Source organism: Sphaerodactylus townsendi, linkage group LG04, assembly GCF_021028975.2.
Source record: "Sphaerodactylus townsendi isolate TG3544 linkage group LG04, MPM_Stown_v2.3, whole genome shotgun sequence".
Lineage (NCBI taxonomy): Eukaryota > Metazoa > Chordata > Lepidosauria > Squamata > Sphaerodactylidae > Sphaerodactylus > Sphaerodactylus townsendi.
Genome location: NC_059428.1, coordinates 120,215,599 through 120,241,140, shown reverse-complemented (window position 1 = coordinate 120,241,140; position 25,542 = coordinate 120,215,599).

Here is a 25,542-nt window from a genome sequence, read left to right as displayed (position 1 = left end):
AGTGGCCATCACCACCTCCTGTGGCAGCATATTCCAAACACCAATCACACGTTGCGTGAAGAAGTGTTTCCTTTTATTAGTCCTAATTCTTCCCCCCAGCATTTTCAATGAATGCCCCCTGGTTCTAGTATTGTGAGAAAGTGAGAAAAATTTCTCTCAGTCAACATTTTCTACCCCATGCATAATTTTATAGACTTCAATCATATCCCCCCTCAGCCGCCTCCTCTCCAAGAGCTAAAGGGGAGTCCCAAAGCGCTTGGTGCCTCTCCTCATAGGGAAGGTGCTCCAGTCCCTCAATCATCCTTAAGGTTGCCCTTCTCTGCACTTCTTTTCTATCTCCCTCAATATCCTTTTTTGAGATGCGGCCGACTAGGAACTGGACCCACAGTGCTCCAGAGTCGCGGTCGCACCACTGCTTTGGTATATATGGGCATGACAATCTCTTTTTGCAGTTTTATTATCAATTCCTTTTCTAACTATCCCCAGCATAGAGTTTGCCTTTTCACAGCTGCCATGCATTGAGTTGACATTCCCATGGAACTATCAACTAAGACGCCTAAATCCCTTTCCTGGTCTGTGACTGTTAGCACTGACCCCTGTAAAATACGTCTTAGTATGTGAAGTTTGGATTTTTGCCCCTATGTGCATCACTTTACATTTTTTGCTCACATTGAACTGCATTTTGCCATTTCTGGGCCCACTCACCTAATTTATCAAGGTCCGCTTGGAGCTCTTCGCAATCCTTTGTGGTTCTCACCACCCGACATAATTTGGTATCATCTGCAAATCCCAGCCACCACGCTACCCACCCCTACTTCCAGGTCATTTGGTGAATAGGTTAAAGAGCACTGGTCCCAAAACGGATCCCCTGGGAGACACCACTCTACCACATCTCTCCATTGGGAGAACTTCCCATTTACACCCACTCTTTTGTTTCCCTGTTTTTTTTCTCAACCAGTTTTTGTGAATCCATAGGAGGACTTCCCCTCTTATTCCCTTCATTTGCTGGGAGTTTCTCAACAGTCTCTTGGTGAGGAACTTTATCAAAAAAGCTCTTTTGGAAATCCAAGTAGACAATGTCCTGAATCGTTCACCCCTGTCCCGCATGCCTGTTTACACCCTCAAAGAACTCTCTAGTAAGTTTATGAAGACAGGATTTGTTTTCTTGCATAGCCATGCTGACTCTTCCTCAGCAGGTCTTGCTTTTCTACATGTTTTATAATTTTATCTTTAATGATAGATTCTACTAATTTACCAGGAACAGATGTCAAAACTGACTGGCCTGTAATTTCCTCGGGTCCCCTAGATCCTTTCTTTTCTTAAAGATTGGTGTGACATTGGCCATCTTCCAGTCTTCAGGGATGGAGTCTGATTTCAGGGATAAGTTGCATATTAAAGGGAAGTGAGAAGATCAGCACTTCATGCTTGAGCTCTTTAAGAACTCTTGTAAGTGAATACAGCAATCTGGGCCAGGGATTTGCAGGTAGGCATTTAGTTTATCAATGGCTGCCAAGGTGAACTTCTTCCCTTGTCTACTCACTATCTTTGCTAGTTCCTGGATTCGGGCTTCTCTCCTAAGAAGCTCTGGTTCAGGTGCAGAGGAATGTTCCTCACCACCTCCTCTTGGAGTGAAGACAGATGCAAAGGAATTCATTCAACTTCTCTGCAATCCTCCTGCCATCTTTTAGCACACCCTTTGTTCCTTTGTCACCTAAACGCCTACCGGGCTTCCCTTTGCTGGCTTTCCCTGCTTTTGATGTAATGAAGAACTGTTTGTTGCTGTAGTCTTGATGTTCGCATTGGCGCGTTCCTTCATAACTTTTTTTTTTTGCCTCCCCACAGCTAACTTGCTACTCTTTTGCCACCATTTGTGTTCCTCTCATATTCTTCATCAATGCCAAACTGGACTTCCATTTTCTAAAAAGACATTTTCTTTTTTTCTGATAATTTCCTCAACCTCTCTTTGTTTAACCATGGTGGCTTTCTTTTGGACTGGATGCTGCCTTTTTTCTAACCTGTGGAACACACATTCCAGCTGAGCTTTTATTACTGTGTTTTTGTAAATAACCTCCAAGCATCCCTGGACAGTTTTATCCCCTCTTTGATTTTCCCTTTCAGCTTCCCTCTTTTTTCATCCCCCTCATCTTTTGGTGAGAATTTCCCTTTCTTAGCGATATAACTACACTAGTAGTTGCCACTTGTTCGCATGCTGAGATACTGAATCTGACAGCATTGTGGTCGCTGTTCCCTATCGGCTCAACAATACTGACTTCTACCAGGTCCCTGGGTCCCCACATAGAATTAGATCTAGGATCACCTCCCCTGGTTGGTTCTACCCAACCATCTGCTCTAAGCCACAGTCATTTAGCATATCCAGGAATGCTCTCTCCTTACTATGACCTGAACATTCATTTTTTTCCAGAAGTTTATGTAGGGATAGTTAAAATCGCCCCATTACATTACCTATTATTTTGTTTTTTGTTGGCCTCTCTAATTTCTTTTTTTTTCCATCTCAGAATCTTCAAGTGCACTTTGGTCAGGGGGATCTATAATATATTCCCTAATATTAAACTGTCCTTCACACTGGTATTGATATCCATTAGTGCTTCTGTAGGGGAACCAGCTCCCCTTGCATTGTCTATTTTATGTGATACTATGCTCTCTTTGATGTGCTTAAAGGCAACTCCACCCCCCAATCGCTCTGTCCTATCCCTTCCTACCTAGAGCCTGTAGCCTGGTATAACAGCATCCCACTGGTTCTCCCTCGATTCCACCATGTCTCTGTAATGCCCACTATAGCATCAAAGTCCTCCCTTCAAAACTCTGTACTCTAGCTCCCCACTTTGGAGTCTAATGCTTCTTACTATTAGCATGAGAGACACCTGTATACCCTGTCTCTGTCCCTTAACCTGGGATTTATGTGCTTTACCCTCAAGTCTTTTGTAGACACTATCCCTTGTCACATGCATTGCTATGTTCCCTTGCTTGTATGTGGTTGATTTAGAAAAAACCTCCCTCTCTGTCTGCATCCCCATAGATACTGTATTCCTAGACGAAGTCACCTCAGCTCCTGTCGCTTTCCCCAGTGATCAGTGCTTAAAAGCTGTTCTGCCACCTTTTTTAATGTTGGCGCCAGCAGCCTGGGTTCCTCTTTGGTTAAGATGAAGCCGTCCCGCTTTGTACACAGGCTCTGCCTTGTCCCAAAAGGTTCCCCAGTTTCTGACAAATCTGAAACCCTCTGCCTTACACCACCTTCTCTCATCCACGCATTGAGACCCTGTATCTCCGCTTGCCTAGCTTGCCCTGCATCAGTGGAGCGGGTAGCATTTCTGAGAATGCCACCTTGGAGGTCCTGGACTTCAACCTGTTTCCAGTTAGCCTAAATTTAGCTTCAGAACCTCCTTGGCTACATTTCCTAAATGCCGTTGGTGCCAATGTGGACCACAACTCCTGATTCTACCCCAGCACTGTCTAAAAGCCTATCTAGGCAGGCAATGACATCCTAAACCTCACAAGGTAAGTCACCATGTCATCACGCCTCACAAACTCCAACTCTCTACATTTCTAATGATCAATCACTCCACTAAAAGGAGCCCCCACCTCTCCCTGAGGGTATCCTCAGTCGCGAGAGGATAGCTGATCACCAGTTAAGGAAGGGATCCCATCTAAGGGAGCATCTTTCACCACCTCAGACTGGCACCCTCCATCCCCAAGACCTTCATTCTCCATGACATCTGAAGAGATGTCACCTTGGGAGGGACCCGGCTGTTAGGTCCCTGAAAGCCTCGCTGGGCCTGTCACCCTCTGCCTCTTTCAGCTTCTCCAGGTCTGCCACCTTGACTTCAAGAGAACACACACGTTCCTTGAGTGCCAGGAGTTCATTGCAGCGAGGGCACACCCACGACTTCTGTCCTAGTGGCAGATAGTCATACCTGGTATACATATAGGTAAAATGTCGGTATCAATACAATATTCTAGCGCTAATCAAGAAAAATGGCAGAAGCTCTGGTGACATAAGGAAGGAGGTGACCACTGAGAAAGGACCTGCCATGTGGAAGCCTCATTGCTCCCTCACTTTTTCAGCAGCCACACCAGAATGAAAGAATGTTCCTGTGTTGAAAGCGCTGGAGATTTGCCTGCATCTTTTCCATCCTGGAAAACTGCCAGTTTATTCTCTCACACAATTATGGCGCTCTATTTCTGCTGAAGGAATGGCACGCCACTATCTGATAAAAGTTTTCACCAGGAGTGCTTTCATTTCTTGTTTCTTCTTCATCCTCTTAAGACTCCTCATCTCTGCAGTAATGGGCATGGTAGCCTTCAGCCCAGCTCTAAGCTCTAGCCCTTTCCTTTCCTTCTGAATCAAACGAGCATAGGGTTCCATCTTCCAGGTAATTATAAATAAGAACATAAGAACATCAGAACTAGCCTGCTGGATCAGACCAGAGTCCATCTAGTCCAGTATTCTGCTACTCGCAGTGGCCCACCAGGTGCCTTTGGGAGCTCACATGCAGGATGTGAAAGCAATGGCCTTCTGCTGCTGCTGCTGCTCCTGAGCACCTGGTCTGCTAAGGCATTTGCAATCTCAGATCAAGGAGGATCAAGATTGGTAGCCATAAATTGACTTCTCCTCCATAAATCTGTCCAAGCCCTTTTTAAAGCTATCCAGGTTAGTGGCCATCACCACCTCCTGTGGCAGCATATTCCAAACACCAATCACACGTTGCGTGAAGAAGTGTTTCCTTTTATTAGTCCCACTCTTTCCCCAGCATTTTCAATGAATGCCCCTGGTTCTAGTATTGTGAGAAAGAGAGAAAAATTTCTCTCTGTCAACATTTTCTACCCCATGCATAATTTTATAGACTTCAATCATATCCCCCCTCAGACGTCTCCTCTCCAAACTAAAGAGTCCCAAACGCTGCAGCCTCTCCTCATAAGGAAGGTGCTCCAATCCTTCAATCATCCTCGTTGCCCTTCTCTGCACTTTTTCTATCTCTTCGATATCCTTTTTGAGATGTGGCGACCAGAACTGAACACAGTACTCCAAGTGTGGTCGCACCACTGCTTTATATAAATTTTTCTTTCTGTTATTGTTGAAGGCTTTCACAGCTGGATTCAACTGGTTGTGGTGTGTTTTCCGGGCTATGTGGCCATGGTCTGGTGGATCTTGTTCCTAACATTTTGCCTGCGTCTGTGGCTGGCATCTTCAGAGATGTATCACAGGGGGAAGTCTGTTACACACTGTGGGGTGGGGTGCTGTTGGGATGGCTGCTGTTGTGGGCTGTTGTGGGCTGTCTGTTGTGTTGGGATGTCCACTTGAAGTTCTTTGCTTGTGGATCCATTAACACCACAGCTTTTTCAAGAAGAGCCTCTTTTCATTGTAAAAAGCACATCCTAATCATTCAATGTCAGATCAAGGATCACCCTCAAAAAGCACCCTTCTGTTCATTAATATACTATCCATCAATAGTACTGTTGGAAATTTGGTTTGAATTTTGATTCAGCCCAGTCCCGTGTGTGAGTGCAGTAAAAGAAGGAGCTCTTCCCAAAAAATATGCAAAAAGGAAAACTTACATTTATTTCAAGCAACTTCGGATCACAAGCATTGTCCCAGGTGAAAAGTAGATAGAAACCTTACTCTAAGGAGATAACTTTCCATATAACAAGTGGGCATTCTGACACACTATCACTTATGTGCAAGTGTGATATGCTTCTGTGGGAAAGCGCCAGCAGGAGCAGGTAGCTATTACCATTGTGCTCGGTAGAGAGAAGAATGAAAATGGCTGCAGGGTGAAGGAGGAGGAAGTTGGTGGGCAGGGTCTAGACAGGGAGAGCAAACAATAGAACAGCTTAAAGATACCTAGCCCCCCATTGTCCAGGCATGCAGATGCAGCTTATTCCAACAAGTACATCACAATTGTCTTCAAGGGTCTTGCAGAACCTTTGCAAATGTTCCTTCTTGATATCAAGGAAGCCTCTCTGTTGATCAAATAGGCAGCCTGACTTTATTGTAATTTCAACCTAGTTTCTGGTTTCTTAGCAGAAACCTTTCAGACTGCTCTTCAGATGCTCACAGTAACTAACTGAATTCTACAAGATTTGGCTATTTTCCCCCACTGGATTGTCTAATCTCATAAGCAGAGACACCCAGAGGCTGAGTCAAGTTGCTGTGTATGGACGATACTAAGTTGACTAAGCCAACAGTTTGCTCACTTCGGTTTTCTTGTACAGCACAGATAATTTTTTCTTCCAACAGCCATCTTTCTCTTATAGACAATGAATGTCCCACTAGACTTGCTGAAGAAAAGCCCCTGTCAGGGCTATGTCCTTTTCATGAGCTAGCCTTGCTAATTTCTTTTCCTTCTCTGACAATTTTGAAGTTCCCCTAATATATTGTTGTCTTCTTGCAGTTTACTCGGCTCACAAGCATGGATTTGGAAGAAGACAGTGATTTCCTTTTTAAGGTCTTCCATTTTTTTTCAGTGATGAGTATTCCTTGAAATTCCACTGCAATTGAAAGTGTAGAGTCAGCACAAGTTTTGCTACAGGTGAAAGACTACTTAACACTCGGCATATGCCAGATGTATACTCTCCTATCCGTTTCAGCTGACCATTTTTCATTTCAGCTGTCACAGACGTCTGCTTCAGTATCTCCTCAGAAACCAGAGACATTTTTGCAGCAAACATCTCTTTTACAGAACTGAATGCTTCACCTATAGCTGCTGCAATAACTCCAAATCATGATGAACTGGCAGACAGAAGTTCACCTACTGAGATGGTATAATAGTCTAGCATCTGTTGCTGTTTTCAATGCTTCTCGGGAATGGAGTTCTGTGTTTTGCTGAAGAGAGTTTTTCATGTGATCATCATCTATAAATCTTGTTTGGGCTTGTTTGGGAGCCAGCGTGGTGTAGTGGTTAAGAGCAGTGGACTCTCATCTGGAGAACTGGGTTTGATTTCCCACTCCTCCCACATGAGCAATGGGCTGTTATCTGGTGAACTGGATTTGTTTCTCTGCTCTAAACATTTTAACAATCGAGAACCTTCAACAGTTTATTCAACAGTACTAAGCAGTTTACAGTGCAATCCTGTGGTTTGAAAGCAATCATAAAACTGACTAGGTGCTATGCCAGCATGTCTTGGAGTTGTCAGGGTATCTTGGAGGTACATTGATGTAGTGGTCTGGATTGGTGCTATGAAGAAGAGGAAGAGTTTGAATTTATACCTGCTTTTCTCTCCTGTAAGGAGTCTCAAAGCCTCTTATAAACTCCTTCCCTTCCTCTCCCCACAACAGACAGTTGTGAGGTGGGTGGGGCTGAGAGAGTTCTGAAGAACTATGACTAGCCCAAGGTCATCTTGCAGGCTTCATGTGGAGGAATCCCAGTGCTACAGATTAGAGTTCACCACCCTTGACCACTGCATCATGCTGGCTGCCATTAAGTGCTGTTTCAGGCAGGTGGTGGACATGCACCAGCAACTATGCCATGCTGGTGCAAAAAGGGGCAGGCCAAGTGATACATTGGGAGTTAACCAGTTTCCTGAGCCTTCTTAGACTGGGAAACTTCTAAAAACTGGTACAGTGTTACCCCAGAAAAATCAAAGTTTAGCCCATGTAATAGGAAAAAAGCCCCCCTCCCTTCATGCTCAGCCCTAGTTCCATCCACAAGCCTATGAATTAATGGCCTTCAAAACGTTCCAACATCAACAGTGTTGCTTGGGTCTTGTATACTGACTTGAATAAATAGCACAAGTGATTTAAAGCGAAGTTGCTAATTGTTTTAAATCTTTCTCTTTTCTTATACACTAAAGATGAAATTTTTTAAAAGGTGCTGTAAGGTACTGTGTAAGTTACTACTAAAATACCCCCACACCTGTGGGTGTGTTTCAAATACTAAAATAAATATTTGATATCCACTGATATTTAATGCTGGTATTTTAGTTCTGTAGCAGATATGCAAAAATATGGTGGGTAGAGGAAAAATCATTTGATTTGAAATAATGTTGTGTACAATATACATTAGGATGCATTTGCATTATAAATGTTCAGTCCTTGATTGCACTTCCTCTGTTAATTTTTTAGAATCCATTCAAAATTGCGCCCCAGATGCAGATTGCTGATGGGAAAGTGATTCATGGGTTGAGATGCATATCTAAAGCACTGGCAAAAATCTGTAAATCTGTAAAATTAATCTTTGCTTAATGTACCACTATTGCTGTTTTGTTTATTGATAAGGGATAACAGTATCAATAACCTAGACTGATCAAATCTTTGCCCATACTGTGGGGAGACAAACAAATAAATAACGCTGACTCGAGCAGACAGTAACACACTGTAAACCAGTCAGTCATAATTATGCAGTATGTTCTGGGAATCCCAGTCCATCTCCTTGTACTGGAATGGTCAGGGCGGAAGGCAGGAGTCTGGCAGGACAGAGCAACAGAACCACTCATTCATTTGATGATGGATGCACAGATGTTTTCCTCCCTCAGGGAGGATGGAGGAGGAGGAAAGAATAAAAGAGATAATAGCATATCGTGTCAGCAGCTTTCCCCAGGAACTGCAAAAGTGATTCTCTATTATCAAGGGAGTTTGGGAGATAATGCATTTAGAAGCTCTGCTCCACACACAGGAAATCAAGGCCTGGGAATGTTAGCAAAAGAAAGACGGAATAAAAAGAGTAGGACAATGTTGGCAAAAGAAATGCAGAGCTTTGGATGCAGAGAGAAAAAAAAGAGTATACATACTGATTAGTATTTGAGATTTGTCTCTTTTTTTTTGCATAGGGCTTGCTGGGTTTATTGGTTTGTCTGAGAAAGAAGGCTGATAGATAAGTCATGAAGAGAGCCAATGTGGTGTAGTGATTAGCATGCCAGATGGGATCTGGAAAACCCAAATTCTAATCCTTATTGCTAAATGACCTGCGGCCAATTGCCCTATGTCTCAGGCCCACACAAAATAATGCGTTTTCAAACCACTTTCACCACTGTTTGCAAGTGGATTTTGCTATTCTGCACAGCTTCAAAGAGCACTGAAAGCAGTTTGAAAGTGCATTATTTTGCATGTGCGGAATGAGCCTCAGTGTAATCTGCTTCATGAGGTTATTCTGATGGTAAGATGGAGAAGGGAGAACCATGTACAGCATCCCCATGAACATCTTTGATATTTTTTAAAGGTGCATTCAGGAAGAAGCAGAGCAAGACATGACCTGGCTTCTCAGTATCCAGATTTTACTAGCTGTGCAGAAAATAATACTGGTTGCCTAACATGAAATATAATGGTTGATTACACACAATGTGCTTGCTGCATGATGAGGGCAAATATCCTTTTTTGCAAGATTTTTTGTACAGATCTGTTTCCTCAAGTTTTCCTCAAGTATTTGGACCCATAGTACTTCATTTACTTTGAAACTCAAATGGCCAAACATTCAATGTGCCCTACTTGTAACCTTGTGGATTGAATGTGACCCAGTAGAATCTGGATGAATATTTGCTGTCTGCTTGGGACTAAAAGATAATGAAAACAATGTGATAAAGTTTATTGTCTGTGGCCGAAGGCCATCACAATCTATCATATAAAACCATTTCCTAAATGATAACCGTCTGACTTAAAATTACCCTAATTAAATACAGCTTCAGGCCTAATTTTCAAGGTTGCTAAGGCAAAGAGTGGCACTCGATAGAAAACAAATGGATTGACTTCTGAGAAGATAAAGAGCAGCTTCTCTGAATATGAAAAAAAAAAGATTTAAGTCATTAAATAGTGCTGTAAGAAATTCAGTTCCAAGTTCTGTATAAAGAGGAAAAAATAAAATATAGGGCAATAGGTTCTCTGGAACTGCAGCTCCACCAATGCATAGGTGTGGGCCCCACAGTGTTTGGGAGAATCATCTGGCTAGTAAAGCCATTGCCACGTTTTGAAACCCAACTGAGGTGAAAGCTACTCTGAGACTGTGAAAAGGGATACTGACCAGATATGAGGCTCTGCAATAATCCCTTCAGACAGTTTAAACTGTGATAAGAATTTGGACTGGGAAATTGGTTGCCTGTCTGATGAAACGTCACACTGAAACATCCAATCATCAATGTTGGTATCCATTATGGGGGACACCTTGGGTGTCATCTGATGCCAAGCAGTAGTGTGGATGTTGTTATTGCAGGCTAATTGGACAGCATCATTTTACATCATCATGTTAAGCCATTGCCTGTGCTGTAGATTGGTAGTGTCATTGTTTTGCTTTTTTCAAAATCTTAACACACAAACCTGGATTGAGGGCAAATCAAGGTCAGCTCACATCAAGGATGTAGGGTGCTTCTGGGTAAAGCTAGAATTCTCTGTCTAAAAGATTTTGGATAGATTCCAATTTTGTGACCAAACAATCATTCCAACCCCAAACCTCTAGGCCATATAAGGGTTGGGGAACTGCCTTCCTTTGATATAGTTTCAGAGCTGGATCAATCAGGAAACCTTATTTTGTGTAAAATTTCAGAATAGCTCCTATGGAACTTAAGACTATAGACCTAGTAATTTCCAAATGAGACCTCCAAATGCCTCTAGATATTTGAAGCTGCTGGATTGATCTACAGGGATTCTATCTATAATCAATCTAAATGTGCAAGCCATTTTTTTCTAAGGAGCATCTCTTGATTCTTGGCATAATAGATATTTAAGGCCTTTTCCTTAATAATCAATCAGGTTTTTTTGCAACAATCTTCTAAGACCTACTTGTATAAGGGAAACCAGAACCATGGAGCCCTTCGGGGGTGGGCAGTTATAATAAATTTAACTAATAAATATAAATAAATAAATAAATAAATATCACCAATGTATAAAAGGACTGATATTATCTGAGAACCTAGAGAGGGTGAAAGACACTTAAAGCCAGAGAGCTTTAAGCAATTTCCCACCATGCAGGGATAACACCTGCTGTTTGCCTGGGTGTATAGCTTAGCTTCAGACTTCCTCCCCATGCTGTTTTTGCCAGCAGAAATGGCAACAGGAAAGCTTTTTTGTCCTTCCTCAGGCTCCAGAAAGGCTCCAGCCATTTCTGCTAACAAAACAGTGCAAGAGGGAAGTCAGAAGTCCCTTACAGTGTTGCCAGCCCAAACAGCACAACAGAACACCTTGAAGATGACTTCCCTCAGTCATATATGTGAGTAAAACTTGGGTTAGAAGAGGAGTTTGAATTTATACTCTGCCTTTCTCTCCTTTAAGGAGTCTCAGGACAGCTTATAAACACCTTCCCTTACTCTCCCCGCAACACCTGGTGATGTAGGTGGGACTGAGAGAGTCCTGAGAGAACTGTGACTAGCCCAAGGCCACCAGCTGGAATATAGGAGTGGAGAAACAATCCATTTTAAATATATGCATAAACCTAGAATGGATTAGAATTCAACAATGAGATAGCGGGAAGTCATTATTTGGTTTATGGTATGTAGATTAGTTGGTTATAATAGGTTGAGTCTAATTATTGTATGTGTTCAGTTTTAATTCTTTGTGTGTGTTTATTTTTCTTTTCTGTATTTCATATTTTTGTTTTGTATTGATGTGATGGTCTGAAAGTGTTTATGTTTTTTTCTTTTGTATGCTAAGAAAATCAACAACAACAACAACAACAACAATGCCCATAGGTGCCATGATGCCCACCATTTGGTTTCCTGGGTGTCATTTCCTTCTTCCTCACAACATTTCTTATCCAAAGCAACTGGCCAATATTTGCTTTCTTACACCTTGCTGGAGCAGGAGGTGCTTAGAAGAACCTATCATCTTTGTATCTGTAGAGAGCACTCTTTCAGAAACATGGCTTCCATTGGAGGAGGACGCTTGGCTTATAATCTCAATATTTTATGACTGGTGTAAATGCATCATTATATTTGTTCTGTGATTGCCTTCCGTAGCAGCCATTTTGTAGTGGCACATCCCCTGTCTCAAAATTCTAGAAGCGCTTTCATGTTCAGCAAAATTGGGAATCCTGGTCTGCACAGATTAGCAGCAGCTCTCCAAAATCTCAGATGGATGTCTTTCACATAACCTGGTAACTTTTCTCATGAGATGCTGGTATCTTCTAGAGAAAAAGGTGTCATTCTGGGGGATTCAATAAACCAATGCCATATGTGCTGTGGTATGGCACGACCTCCTTTTAACTGGGCAGACCAGAGGGAAGACTCTTTTCCCATGATCCACACCACCTGAGTCCTACCCTAAACAAACCTGGCCAGCATCTGATTGGTAAGGCTTGGGAAGCGAGTCCCCAATGGCCTGAGTTGTGGTGAAAGCCACAGGAGAGTAACCCGACTATGCCAGTGGCAGCAGGCAGCCTCACCATGCACTGCTGTGCTCCCTACCCCCCGTGGGCTTGAAAATAATTTTAGGTGAACCTGGAGCTCATACTTCTTGGGAATAATACAAAACATGCAGCTCCATCCAAACAACAGGGTGCCTAGTTGTGATGTTGCAGCTGTGCGGCCTTGCCGTTCTCAGGAGGGCTTTCCGGAGGTATGGGGAACAAAAACAGCAAAAAAAACCCCGTGTGCTGCCAAAAAGCCCTCCATAGGGCTCCCATGCACTTACACCACTGAAAAGCAGTGACGTAGCACCAATAGGATGTGGTGGGGGGGCACGATGCCCCAGGCAGAGGTGTGGCGGAGACACGGCTGGGCTGTGGAGAGGGTGTGGTGGGTGTGTTCTGGCATGGTGGGGACATTCCAGGGCAGGGCAGGGCAGGGGTGGGTAGTGTTGCTGCAGGGTCACAGCTCCTCCCCCAAGCCACACACCCATACCACTCCTGCAACACCCCAGGGAGGACAAATCTGCTGGTGCAGCCCTACACCACTCCCATTGGTGGATTCACCCCCTCCCTTTGGAGGTCCATATGAGGTCCATGGAATTTTCATGGACAAGCATATGTACAACAAAATTGTTGTGCTGAATCCCAGTGGCTTGTATTTAGAGGGTGATACTGTTAAACATATTTATGGAACTAAGGGATTGTTCAGCTAACAATTAGACACGGAGCAAAAGAAATCTGTACATGAATTGAGTGGATTGAGGCTAGGCAAGGGAACACTAAACAAATTACCACCACCCCCTTCCAGGACATCATTTAACATTGATTTAATTGTTATGCTATTGAAGAAGAAGAATCTGGACTCATACTAGGTTGCAACAATGAGAATTCCTGCTGGATTCTAAGTGTTGTTTTCCAAGTATTCTTACCTACCTAATATTATATTACAAGTTTTCAAAATAAATGCATTTTGCAGGCAAGTGAATAATGAAGCACTTAAGAAAAATTGCTGACCCTCCTCAGTCCTTTTTCCTGTGCCCAAAGAATTCAGGGATTTATTTAAACCTCAAGCAAGTATTCGGGGAACTTAATTAGAGGAAGCACTTAAGCTGCTGAATGCACATGCCAGAAGGGATTCATTTGAAGCTAAAATGAATCTTTTCCTGTTCTGAAATTAGTGTTTTCTAAATAGTTTGAAAGATAGACAAGGAAATGTACAGATGTAAGCCCTGTAATATGTTTTGGTCTCTGTTGGGACTGACTTATTAATTTATTTTTATTTCACCCTTCCTTCATGATGGTCAGCTGGGCATCGAACATTCTCCTTTCCTTCATTTAATTCTACAGTAACTCTTTGAATCTTGGCTCTAGTTTATAAACTAGGGGGCTCTACACCCTCCCTGTGTAGGCAATAAGCAGATTTATGCTTACCCATAGAGACTCATGGATGCTATTGGATTCTGGAATGCTAGATTCATCTCGCTAGATGAGCTGGTAGAAGACTGGCATGGCTGTCTCTCTTAAACTATCAATGAGATTGTCCTCTGATGTCCTCTTCACACCCATTGAAACCTGGCCCCTTGATATACTGGAGAGCTGAGAATGATGAAACAGGAGCTGAGATAATTCAAGTGAAGTTGGTGGCAAACCCATGAGAAGGCTTCAAGAACATCTTGTAGATGTTAGGAAGTCCCATGAGATCAAAGTACAGGAAAAGAGATTCCACCTAAATATTAGGAAGAACTTCCTGACAGTGAGGACTGTTCAACAGAGGAATATGCTGTCTCAGAGTGTGGTGGAGCCTCCTTTTTGGAGGTTTTTAAACAGAGGCTGGATGGCCATCTGTCAGGAGCACTGAGTGTGTACATGGCAGGGGGTTGGACTTGATGGCCCTTGTGGTCTCTTCCAATTCTAGGGCCGTTTCCGCACGGCCAAAAGCAGCGACGCGATGACGTCGCAAATTGCGACGCATCCCAAAAAAAGCGTTCACACAGACAGGCGGAGCTGCGGGCGTCCGCAGCCCCGCAGAAATGTGACGGTTCGCCGCGAGCGCTACTTGAAGCTGGCGTCTCCGCGATGTTAGCATACCTGCGCGCCGCTGCGATGCAGGCCCGGACGCCATTTGTGACGAGCAGCTCCGTGGCGGCTGTTACGCGCAGTCTTGGCGTCGATGCGTCACATGGGGAAAAAGAGTGGTTTTAAGCGTTTTCTGAATACACCGTCTTCGCGCCGGTTTAGCGTTTTCGCGACGGCGCGACTGCGCACCTCCGCCGCTGCGCGTGCGAACGCTCTCGCTCTGACGCTTCTTTTTCCGTTGCGACGACGTCATATTTTGCCCGTGCGGAAACGGCCCAAGATTATATGATTCTAAGGCATCCCTAAGAACTTCTTACCCCCATATGAACTTATCTAATGACTGTGATGATCTCTAGGACCATTTCTTGTGGTGCCCCTCCTATCTAAGGCACCCAAGAAAGGGCTTTCTTGATTTTTACACAAAAATTATGGAGTTGCCTCCTCAGATTTTTGTTTGTCCTCTGCCATCATTTTCTTCTGTGAGTGGGTGAAGAGTCATCTGTTCCACCTGGAATTCTCTCCGTGACCTTCCTTCCTATATATATGTATTAATTGTGTGTCAGCGTAACTGTTGTTTTTAATTGTTTTTTATATTTTGTATTTTAAAAGCGTGTTATGATGTTTTTAATTATTCACCACCTTGAGGACCCTAAGCTAAGTGTAAAGTCATCATAAAAATGTTTGAAATAAATAAGTCATCATTTAGAGGCACGGAATGACTATCTGAAGCCCTGGAGAGGTTCTGTTAAATACAGAATTCTGACCTACAGCAATCCTATGAATGACCTCCAAAACTTTCTGTCATTAACAACCTTGCTCAGGATTTGCAAATTGAAGGCCATGGATTCCTTGATTGAGTCAATCCATCTTTGCATGAGCGAGCTAGCATGGTGTAGGGACAGCCAGTGGTTTTGAGCGGTGGATTCTAATCTGGAGAACCAGGTTTGATTCCCTGCTCCTCCACATGAGAGGTGGACTCTTATATGGTGAAGTGGATTTGTTTCCCCATTCCTACACATGAAACCTGATGGATGACCTTGGGCTAGTCACAGTTTTATCAGAATTCTGTGAGTCCTGCCTACATCACAAGGTGTCTGTTGGGTGAGAGGAAGGGAAAGGAGTTTCAAAATCACTCTGAGTCTCCTTACAGGAGAGAAAGGCAGTGTATAAATCCAAACTCTTCTCCTTCTTTGTTGGGTCTTCCTCTTTTCTTGCTGCTTCCAGCTTTTCTTAGCCTTATTGTCTTTCCCAGTGACCCTTGTCTCCTCATAATGTGACCAAAGTACAATAGTTTCACTTTAGTTTCTAGGGAGAGTTCAGGTTTCATTTGATCTAGAATCCACTTTTGTTTGTTTGTTTCTTTTGGCAGTCCACTCTATCTATAAAACTCTCCTCCAACATCACATTTCAAAGGAATCATCTTTTCTCCTGGCTGCTTTCTTCATTGTTCAGCTTTCACACCTGTAAATAGTAATGGGGAATACTATGGTATGAATTGCCTTCTTCATGGCCACCAGTGACACTGCTTTACACTTAAGGATCTTTCCTAGTTCCTTCATAGTTGCCCTTCTCAGTTTCAATCTCTTTCTGATCCCTTGGTCGCAGTCTTTCTTTTGGTTGACGATGGAGCCAAGGAGTAGAAAATATTGAACACTTTCAATCTCTTCATCGCTTCATGATGAAGGAAGTCATTTTCCCCATTTTTACTATAGACGGGATAATGAATTATCTGACACAATTGATGCAAGCAGAGCAGTTTTGTGTCAATGGAAATGTGAGGGTAGACTGCAACCTATCATACTTCACAAGCGGCTACACAAGAACCAAGTGCCAGTTGAAGCTGGCTTGTGTAGTACTGCTGGAGAGACATCTGTGATCAGTTTAAAAATCAAAGTGCATTACTGCGTGATGATTTGCAGAGCCCTAGGAAAACATTGCATGAGCTGACCAGGGTGTGCTAGAATTCATTATCTCCAATTAGGACAATTAAGAGAAAAGTGTTCCCGAAAATGCCACAAAACATTGAGAAAAGCCACATCCTTTGTGCTGATTATTAATTTGTTGCAATCTCGCTTGTGTGGGAGCAGAACCGTTATGCTAGGTTTCCTGTTTTGCTCTTTTCTCATCTATACGAAATGCAAGCAATATTGATTTCATCTGGAGTTTGCTACAGAATTGTTTCTGCTTTCAGTAGAAGACGAAGCAAAGAGGCACAAATAAGGGGGATACCTTGGAAGAATACCACTGCAGCTGCAAGCACTGTAAATAACTTATAACATACTTTAACATTGCTTTAAATTTTGCAAAAAAAAATGTTCTAATAATATACATAATTTGGGCCAAACCTGTATCTGAAAATAGAGTGCAGCCCTATAGACTTATGGAAGTCAAGCCAGGTTTCTTTTTTGCAGAGGTGGTCAAAACTAACAACGCACAAATATACCACAAACAGACTTGCCAACTCTTTTTGACATCAAAAGTTATAACAGCTTGCCAGATCCCAAAGAAAGCCTTGGGGGACAGTCAAGAAGTTGAGCCACACTGTGTTGGGTGTGTGGGTGGGGACAGAGCCCAAAGGAAAAAAAAAGATATGTATGTATTTAAGCAGAATCCCTGGCAAAGTGTGTGTGTGTGTGTCACATTGGTTCTTGGTTTTCTGGCTTACAGGATAAGAAATCTGGCTAGGCGACCCCCCCCCCCCCCCGTCACTTAGCAACTCTAAATTATAAATGCACATTTGCACAGAGATGCTTCCTGAATCTGAAGGGAGCCTTGGTTCTCAAAAGCTTGCACTATGGAAAATCTTGGTGTCATTTAAGGTGCAATGGGACTCTTTTTTTTCTACTGAAAACCAGCATGGTAACTGAAAACTATCTTACTGAATCCGGAGTTCTTGAAAGAGCACCATCTACCACTTGGTTCCCAAGCCCTAGAGGTCTCACCAAAACATTACTTTAACAAAAACATTTTTTAAAAAATCTGGAGAAATTTCAGTTTTAAAACCCTGGTGGATAAGTGCAGATGTGTGTATGTCATCTAAAACACCTGAAGCAAGAAGCTCCAATGTAGCATGGGAGCAGGTGAATGCTGCTCAAACAGCTGTACATTCGGATCATGTCCTGTTCATGAGTTGTAATCAATTTGCTGATTGCTCAGCAAGCTGTTTGGATGCTCTGGAATGAATTCAGATCTGTCTGTTTGCACAGTTATGACTGTTGGGTCACATGATTAGACTTCTTTATCATTACTACCTCTGATTTGTTAACAAAACTGTTTTCACCAAACTATGGAGCTACCATAAAACGTGTCTGGGCAGCTGTTTTAAACAGAAAGCAGAAACAATAGGGAACCTAGCATGGAACAGGTAACACCTAGCATGGGGTGAGACAGGTTTACATTGTCAGACTTGTTATATTGTTGCAGCACCATCTACACATATTACAGCTTGAATAGTAATCAACGGAAAAAGACACCAAAGGTGTACTTGTGTAGGTTGCATTAAAAGGACAGTAACACAAACCCAGAAAATGGATAAGTGCCAAGTTCTTCATCTGAGCAACAAAAGTGAGGAAGATACATCATGGATGGAGGATACACTTCTTGGTAGCAGTGTGGCCCCTTCGGCCCATGCAGAATAATGCTCTTGCAGCTGTGCGGAATAGCAAAATCCACTTGGAAACAATTGTGAAAGTGGATTGAAAGTGCATTATTCGGCATGTACAGGAGGGGCCTAGGTGTGAACAAGATCTTGAGTGGATCATAAGATAAACATGAGCATCCAGTGTGATGCAGCAACAAAAAAGGCTAATGCAATCTTGGGGTGTATCAACAGAGTAATCACATTCAAATTGCAAGATGTCAAGTCCTGCAGTACACTACATTAGTCAGGCCATGCCTGGAGTATTGTGTGCAGTTCTGGAGGCCTCACTTCAAAAGCTTATGGACAGAATGGAGTGGGTGCAAAAGAGAGTGACCAAGATGATCAGGGACCTGGAGACCAAGCCCTACAAGAAAAGCCTGAGAAACTTGCAAATGTTCAGTCTGGAGAAGAGGAGTTTGATTGCGGGGTGGGGGTGGGGGCAGGGGATATGATTACTCTCTTTAAGTATTTGAAGAGGAGAACCAGCAGAGGATAGGACTTTCTGAATAACTGGGGAGAGGGGGGATTCACAGTAATGCTGCCTATGTTTGGATCCAGGGTGGAGATGCCCCAAATGGTGGAAGCTTGTGGGCTTCCTGTTAGTTGCAACCCACCCTTAAAGTTATGTGTGTCATTTAATAAAACAGTGTACTCCATACACTGCTGCACTATAGCTTGACTGGCAGTGTGTGAGTACAAATGATGATTTTAGTTAATCAATTCATGCTTTATTATAGAGATATCCAGCTTTTAGCAAAGTTGGGGAGATTTGGGGGATAGGATAGAGTATGGGGAATGATGTTGCTCCACTGTGCCCCTCTAGGAATGTTCCCAGTCTGTATGCCTTTAACTGTGGAGGTTGGAGGAATTTCTAGAGCGTCACCCAGAAGTGACATCACTTTCAGGTGGAGGGGTGGCTGACAGATATCACATGTAGTAGAGGCTATAGGAATTCCCTCAAATCTCTATGATAGCAGGAAAATTCCTAGAACACCTCCTGCAAGTGGTATCCTGATTGGCCACCCCTCCACCTCGAAGTGATGTCATTTTAGCATAGAGACTGATAGAAATCCTGATAGCATCAGCATTAATGTGACCCCTCCCACTGCAAACATCAGTGAGGATGGGGGACTAATCATGGGGGCAGCAGGTTGCTTAGTACCACTGGGCAATTGACAATCATACTGTCTTCTCAGTTCTTCTTCATTAATAACTACAGTCAGATGTGTACATGCATAAATAGCCTAAGGGATTTGAAAACTGATTTTAGCCCCATATGTTTAAAAAGTACTCACTTATTTTTTCTCCCAGATCCTTTATCACTGCTTCTGTGTAAACAAAGGATTGGGGGATGTAACTGTTAGAAATAAGAAAACTGCTATTGTTGAGGTCCATAAGCTCATAAGATTTCCACATCAGTCCAAACAAATCACAATGGTACCTGAACCATCTTTATCCATCTCTTAACTCTGGTGAGAATTAAAAATGCAAATAGTATTTAAAATGGACAGAAATACCATGTGAAATCCAGCCGTGAATCTATTGCATCTTTTGTGACTTCAAATAATAATCTATAAGATATATCTTCAGTTTCCTACCACTAAGGTTTTATATATGGAGGATCTTTGGAGACAAGTACACAGGATGAAAGGTTTTTTTTTTTAAAAAATCAGGAAATTAAAACATAAATGTCCCAAAGGAAAATGCATAGCATTGAAAGAATTATTGCAGATGTTTATATTATTTTGCTCTCTGTGAGGAAATCACTGATGTCTGTGCTGCTGATTTCTTTGACATTGCTGAAGACTAAATGGAATAGTCTTTCAAACTTACATGGCCTATGAATCACTCCTGTAAAGATGAGAAGTAATATTTTATCCTGAAATTAACCATTATTCCTGTCCTTGCTGCTTTGAATTTGTATTCACATTATTCAGGCTACGGGTTGGTATTGCAAATCTTGAATTGGGAAGGAAAGGAAAAATAAAGCATCTCCTTCCTGTTGTGTTGCGCTGGAGCATCTTCAACCCAGATTTTTGCAAAACCCAGGTTGAGAGGATATAACTGGCTTAAGTAATTTTGTGGGAGAGAGTTGTGCAAAGTTCTGTTGCTGCAACGGGGACATCCAGAGCTGCTTGTCCCGGGTGCTTCCATTGCAGTCACGTGGGGAGGTAGGGCCAAGGTCATTTGGGGGCATTTCGAGCGTGGAGGCTGGGCATTTGGGGGGTATGTTGGGGGCATGGCGTGTTGGGGAGAGGAGGGAGTTCATGGGCAGTTCATGCCCTGGGCACAGTTCCCCCTCCCTTCATCACTGGTTTGGGACCATCCTATTTGTAAGACTGCCTCTCCCAGAATGCCCCTATTGAAAACTGCACTCTGCAAATAACAACTTGCTGGTGATCCCTGGCCCAAAAAGTGTTTGGATATCTCCAGCTAGAGCTAGAGAGTTGAGGGCAGTGACAGATCAAGCCATTTTGCTGGTTTCTATTGCCTTCCCCTTCCCTTCCCTTCCCTTCCCTTCCCTTCCCTTCCCTTCCCTTCCCTTCCTTCCCTTTCATTTTCTTTCCTCCACCTGGTTTCTAACGCAACATGTTGAACCTTACTATGGGGTGTTTTAGTGGTTTTATATTGTATTTGATTGCCAATCTGAGCCTGCTCTGTGGGAAGGGCAAAAGTCAAGTATAAAAATAAATAATAAATAATAATAGTGAACATGTCTGACAGACAAATGTACCTTGTTTGACAGCTACAATCTCCTATTCACTGAAACTCAGAATATCCATCTGTCATCTACCTAAAAAAAAAAAAGAACTGTTCAACAAATTTGCAGCTGCACAGGGTTTCTGGACAGCCAAACTGATAGCAACAAATCGCAAGATGAACTGGCAAGGGTTGGAACATCCTTAGAAAAAGGTGCATCAATCAAAGTAGGATCTAAACAGAGCTACTGAAATATACATTCAAATTTATTTTTGGAGAAATGTGCTGGCAGCACTGCTTAATGGTGAAAAAGACTGGCCAGCATGTGAGGTCATATCTTGGGTTGGAACGAGGAAAACCAGGAATATGATTAATGTAGACAAAGCTCTTCTATGTCAGCGCTCAGGACTTTCAGCACCGCAGGGACTCAGATTTGTTAGGTGTCAGGAGAAAGCAAGACATACTGCTCTTCCAGATCTGCCTCCAAAAGAACTTAAATATGGGTATATGATGAAATGTCCTTCTATTAGTGCCTTTACCTTATGGGGTGAAAAAGTCTAACAGCTCTTCATTCCGCTGCTTCCTGTTTTTAGAACATGCAGAATTGGCTTTTTATACCCTTCTTTTCTGTACCACAAGGGGCGAATTCCCACTGCCTCCTTAGCACGGTTTCGAGCCACTTACTAACACGGTTTCATCGACGTCCTCCCCATGACTTCTGTGGCAGCAACTGTTTCTGACGCTCGTTCACCCTGTTAATCCGCATTCTGGCAGAACCTGGGGCGAATTCCCACTGCCTCCTTAGCATGGTTTCGGGCCACTTACTAACACGGTTTCATCAACGTCCTCCCCATGACTTCTGTGGCAGCAACCGTTTCTGACGCTCGTTCGCCCTGTTAATCCGCATTCTGGCAGAACCTGGATGCAAGTGGTTCAGGCCCCGTTATCACAGTTTACGGCTGTTCCGAGGGGAGGAACAAGGTTTGGAACCTGGAGTTGTTCCCCGCCCCAGAGCGTGACGTGCATTTCGCGCAGCCAATCAGATTGATTTGACCCTTGCGCAGTCTACTTCCGGGTTGATGGAACGATCACATTTCTGAGCATGTGCAATACAAGTAAACGGTTGCCTGGTAACCGATTTAACAGTAAAACTTTCAGAAAATAGTTGCTTTACTTTAAATGACAAGTATTCATAGTGGTTGCACTTCAGCGTTCGCACAGGTTTTTTAATGGGTAAAAATGGGTAGTGTTTCTGAAGTGGCTAACAGGTCCCGCCCAACTGAACACCGACCAATCAGATTAGGGCAATGAAGCGCGATCACATGGCTGTGGGGATTGCAACGATGCCTGCACCCAGGAGTGTCTGCTGTGTGCTCGCTGTGGTGGGGAGGGAGAAACTGCAATGAGGAGAACACGGATTCACAAGGAACAGGTTTGGATCCGCTTGCAATTTCAAGTGGGGATTCGCCCCTGGATGCAAGTGGTTTAGGCCCCGTTATCACAGTTTAGGCTGTTCCGAGGGGAGGAACAAGGTTTGGAACCTGGAGTTGTTCCCCGCCCCAGAGTGTGACGTGCATTTCACGCAGCCAATCAGATTGATTTGACCCTTGCGCAGTCTACTTCCAGGTTGATGGAATGATCACGTTTCTGAGCATGTGCAATACAAGTAAACGGTCGCCTGGTAACCGATTTAACGGTAAAACTTTCAGAAAATAGTTGCTTTACTGTAAATGACAAGTATTCATAGTGGTTGCACTTCAGCGTTCGCACAGGTTTTTTAATGGGTAAAAATGGGTAGTGTTTCTGAAGTGGCTAACAGGTCCCGCCCAACTGAACACCGACCAATCAGATTAGGGCAATGAAGCGTGATCACATGGCTGTGGGGATTGCAATGATGCCTGCACCCAGGAGTGTCTGCTGTGTGCTCGCTGTGGTGGGGAGGGAGAAACTGCGATGAGGAGAACACAGATTCACAAGGAACAGGTTTGGATCCGCTTGCAATTTCAAGTGGGGATTCGCCCAAGGAGTCCCAAAGCAGCTTAGAACTGGCTTCTGTTCCCCTGCCGACAGACACCTTGTGAGGTAGGTGGAGCTGAGAGAGTCCTGAGAGAACTGTGACTAGGCCAGAGTCACCCAGCAGGCTTCATGTGGAGGCGTGAGGAATCAAACCAAGTTCTCCAGATTAGAGTCTACTGCTCAAGTGGAGTAGTGGGGAATCCAACCCAGTCCTCCAGATTAGAGTCTGCCTCCCAACCACTACACGATGCTTAATAGAGACAGGAAGGATGCTTCACTAAACCCAACTTCAACTTCAGCAACCACCACTCAGCACTTTTCTTTAAACTGTACTTCTGAGTATGCAGCTCTCATACACCTTAAACTTATTGTGACATCCCAGTTCATGAATGCTTTCTTTATATTTATTGGTATGTAGGTAATCGGTTTGGGAGGTTGACAAGATAGTCTTAGCCAGTCCCTTTAAAATAAAGAATTTATTGTCGCACAAAAATGATCAAACCTACATCATCATTAAAAATCAGTTTTATCAACATGGCCAAGTGGAGTTATTCAGAAGTTACACACTTGTTCAAGCATATATCTCAGCCATTTAGACTGAATTCATTAAACTTTATATTCTAAGATGTCATAAAATATTAACTGTAAATCTTTCTGCTCAATTATGTCTTTCAGCAATGAACTTTTCTCAGGCTAATTCTCTAAACCTTTCAACAAATTCTTTTTACACCTAGCCAGTACACAAACTATCATTTCCTCAACAGCAGTGGTGGGATTCAGCAGGTTCGCACCACTTTGGCAGAACTGGTTGTTAAAATGGTGCTTGTAAACAACCAGTTGTTAAATGATTTGAATCCCACCACTGCTCAACAGTCCTTCCTCAACTCTCTCTGCTCCTTCTAATTCTCAAAAAAGGCTCTCCCTACACGTTTGTAGGGCTACCCATCAAACCCTTCCTTACCCAGCTGTTTCCTAACTTTCCTAACCCCTTTACAACAAAAACTTAATATTCACTCTAAATATACATATCCAAAATCTAAAATCTGTATTTAGAACATCTGAAATATATATTGAACTAAAATCATTTAGACTTATCTTCCTGATTCCAAGGTTCACTTTCCTTAGCAACTTCTCACCCAGATCAAACCAGAGATCTAATTTAGAATTTTTCCTGGACAACAGTTTGAATTTATATCCCCCCTCTCTCCTGCAAGGAGACTCAAAGGGGCTTACAAATTCCTTTCCCTTCCTCTCCCCATAACAGACACCGTGTGAGGTAGATAGGGCTGAGAGAGATCTGTGACTAGGCCAAGGTCACCCAGCAGGCATCATATGAAGGAGTGGGGAAACAAACCCAGTTCACCAGATAAGCATCTGCTGCTGATATGGAGGAGTGGGGAATCAAGCCCAGTTCTCCAGATTAGAGTCTACCTGCTCTTAACCACTATACCATGCTGGCTCTCAACCAAGTAGGTAGCTTTTGAAATCTGAAAAACAGATCACAATAGCAATGCTTCGCCACTATTTCAAGAATGGAGTAGTGTTTAGAGTATCAGTTAGGACCTAGAATTCAAATCCTTATTCAACCACAAAGATTGCTAGGTGACCTGGGGCCAGTCACTCTCTCAGCCTAATCTACCTCGCACAGTTGCCGTGAGAATAAAAGGGGAGGGCCATTTGGTCTACTCTGAGTTCATCTGAGTTTGGAAGAAGGGCAAAATTAAAAAAAAACACGGCAGATTTAGTGTTCAGAGATGCACTGCCTCTGAATATAAAAGCTTACATTTACTGAGAATGGCTGACTCCTGTTTGTTGAAGTCTTCCTCTATGGATGGACTCAGATTGATGTCAGTGACCATCACCACATCTGATGTCTGTAAATTCCTGATGGCAGTTATGTGCTGTTTGAAGAAATATTTCTTTCTGGCTATCCTGAATCTACACCCAGTACTTTTCATGGAGTGACACCTCCTCCCCACTGACCGCCACTACCAACATCAAGTATTATGAAAGAGTGGGGAAAATCTCTTTAGCTCTTCTTTTTATACCATTCATAATTTCATAACGTTCTTTCATGCCTCATATCAATCAAGCTTTTTTAAAAATCTCATAGGGCTTGTTCAACTTCTTGACCTTTTCTGTCCCATAAGAAAGTTGCCCTTTTCTGTTTCCTTGTATCCCTGGCATCCCAAGTTTGCCACCTGTGGAGGTTGGAATGGGAGAATCTGGGGCGAGTGACATACAGGTGGCTGACCCCTCACTGGCCTTCCACAATGGGCGAAGGAGCTCTGGGTTTAACAGGCCGCCCCATCCCTCCCATGGCTTTCTTTTGGTTAGAGATGCATTCTATATAATGCGTCTTTGAAAAATAAACACATGACTGTTTTGTAGACTTAACCTAAGCATTTAGCCCACTTTTCTGTCATTCATAACTAAAGGACCACCAGCAAGCTTAGTGCAACCTCTGGCCTTCATTAAGCACATTGTAGGTTCCCCTCCTGGAAAAAAAAAGAAGTCTTTCCTTTTCTGTCTTATTCTGTGTCACTTCATGGGTTAAGTACTTGAGAAAATGGACAATTTTGAAGCAATAGATTACCCATTCATGGTGGGTTGTTGTTTTTTTCTCCCTTCCTCCCCACCCTCTTGTGTTTCTTTCTTTGCTGTTTCAATGAAAGATGGAGAAGAACAAAGGGATTTGGAAGAAAGTCAAGCTAATCAGATTGAAATCTCCTTTAGTTCAGAAATGCAGGAGTTAAGTCCACTAATTCAGGCTCTGAACTGTTCAGTAAATGGAGGGGGAAGCCACAGAGAGCATTCTTTATGGGG